This window comes from Acipenser ruthenus, chromosome 42 (assembly GCF_902713425.1).
Source record: "Acipenser ruthenus chromosome 42, fAciRut3.2 maternal haplotype, whole genome shotgun sequence".
Classification (NCBI taxonomy): domain Eukaryota; kingdom Metazoa; phylum Chordata; class Actinopteri; order Acipenseriformes; family Acipenseridae; genus Acipenser; species Acipenser ruthenus.
In genome coordinates, this window is record NC_081230.1 from 1,272,295 (window position 1) to 1,275,171 (window position 2,877).

Sequence of the window (2,877 nt, forward strand, 5' to 3'; positions counted from 1 at the left end):
TCGCTTACATCTGGTTGAATATGAACAGATTCCAGGTCACATGAAACGCTGTACTTTTTATCTTCCAAAAGACGACATTGTGAACTTGTCTCAATGAAAAAACGGCCTTTGTGCATCTCTTTCACCTGTGAGAAGGGGAGAAATATTTATGCAGATTAACCATTTCAGTTATATTACAGTTTTTCACAATCATTTACACACTGAAACTGGTTCTGTGAACAGAATATCCCAAACCATTAGATTACCGTACTAAAAGAAGGACTATTTCAACATAACTATAAGCATTATTCACCTGTTTTCACACAAATTGCAGATGCATTAAACCTTTTTTGCTAAACCCTACACACAATTCTCTTCATAAAGCACGTGTAGAAAGCACTCCCATTCAATATACCAGACTCCAATCATTAAAACTCAACACTATTACCACACAGTCCTCAAGGTGCAAACACTATTAAGCTTAATTGTTCAGCGAGCAATCAGAACTTTGGCATGACATGGGATAAGGCATATCAGGGCATTTCCACCGCTGCCTGGCCAGGGACAACATTGGCTGTGACGTAGACGAAAACCTCTGCCTGACTAAACTTTTCCTTTTGCTTTCTTTACCTACAATGAGTATATATTCTCTTACTGTAGTTGAAGTATTTTTTACTTGGGCTACATGTTTCCCCAACTTTTCTTGACTGCTATCAAATTCTGGTCTTTGTGTATTGTTTTAACACCTGAGCAAACTCTCTAACATAATTTACACAGAGTCCAGTAGCATGCTGTTGCAAAGTGCAAGATTTATAGAGGTGTGGCTACGTGGCCACGTCCTTGTGCGTAGTTTATGTTTATGTGTTGCGTGTTGTGTGTTAATGTTGGTGTATTGTAGTTGGCTGCACGGGATATAAATGGGTGTGTGCAGCACGAGTTATTTAAAATGTATAATTGTATTTAGGCACGGGATTGCATCACTTCACGTGCATTTAAAGTATAATATGTGAGCACGAGGTTGCACATAATTAATTCACGTGCTGGGATTCAAGTGAATAATTAATTAGTAATTGAATCCCGGCACAACAGTATATATATAGATGCACATTTCATTGACTCGGGGTAGAGTGTACAGGGTGGAAGTACGGGTTTGGAGACGGAGGTAAAGTAATAATAATAACAATCACAACATCATCATAACTCACCGTGTCTGTCAGTTTAGTCCGTTTTGTTTGTCTATTTATTTTGGCGTAAGTGGCGTGTCCTGGTTTTTTGTATTACAATCTTTCATTTTCTGTTTGTTTGTTGAATAAATGCTGAGCGCGCTCAGCTTCACCAAAACCCCAAGTCTCTGTGTGTGTTCCTGTTTTCTGGTCTGAAGTCATCCACTGCAGCCGTCTTTGTGACGAGAGGTAATACTGAAAAAACATATTTTATATTAGTGTTTTTCATTGCTCTCACCTGTGTGTAATGGGTATTCAGTAGGGTCTATTTATTTGATGGCTTTTGTGTGCCATTCGAAGGCAAAGTTTAGATGGAAGATGACATGTTTTTGAATAGAGACTTCTGAGGTTTGGCCAGTACGGTGTGGGTTTTTTGTTTTGTGTTTATAGTTTTGAGTAAATGGAGTATAATTTCAGGAAACGTGTGTAAATGGTTGTGAAAAACTGTAATACAATATTTAAGATAACACTTTAAATGAAGTAGTCACTTTTGACAAATTACTATGTGCGTAGTACAGAATATTTACTGAGTAATTACACATAGGCCTGGACCAAATCCAAAAACTTTGAGCAACCCCACTAATTGCAGATTACAAAGCCAGTATTAATGGCAGTGGGTTCCCTCTGGGGTTGAAGGATGACTGGCAGGTTTGTAATGTATAATTAACATGTGGGTCAAAGTTTTCATTTGATCCAGGCCATAGTTCTAAAGGTCTATTCACACCGGGCGCGACGCGTCAATCGATTTTATCGTACGACACACCTCACGGAGACAAACAAAATAAAATCTGTTTAGATAAGAGCTTTTCACACTGCTCGCGATGCGACAGGGCGACACTGAAGCGACGCCAATAAACTAGAAACTGTTTCTATTTTTGTAATTTTGTCGTGTGACATCTGTCGTTACTGGTGTGAAAGGCAGCGTCGCGGCGGAAGATAATCGCATCGCGCCCGGTGTGAATAGGCCTTAATGTAGGTGAAGTGTAATTATGTACACCATTAAGTAATTGCAAATGCAGATGTGCAATAATTAACAACATACATACTTATTCATTCCCTACATTGTAACTATAAATACCCTACATGGTAATTACTCAGGAGTTAATCTAAAAATTGCTTCTGTATTTAGCTGTTTCATCACAGAAGCCCTAACTTCTCCAGCCCTTTATTCACCTCAGTCAAAACAACATTTGAGGGAAGCAAGAAAATATTTAACTTCTTTTGTTCAGGTCTGAGAAACAGAATCACAAGCGCTCTAATTTCAGATTTCACCCACCTTTTCACGACACCAAAGAATGACATTTCTTTGGCTTTTATTTTGACGTGTGTTTCTGTCACTTCTGTTGGTTTGATCATTTCAATGTTGTCATTATGAAGGTGTCCCATTGGACTGTGGGAGGAAACCGGAGTACCTGGAGAAAACCCACAATGCGAACATATTGGGGAGAACAAAAAACTAACATAGGATTTTAAATTTAAAACCAAGCAAATCACTGATAGTTCTAAAACACGATGCAGATTTTCTCTAAAACATACAAGTGAAGGTAGTAGTGTTTCTTTTTTGGCTGTAGTGAAATTTATTCAAAGCACCCCTCTCGTGTATTTGAATTCAGGGACTTTAAGTACATTTCAAATTGTCAAGGAATACCGAGTTTTAAAGTTGCCACTGACCAGG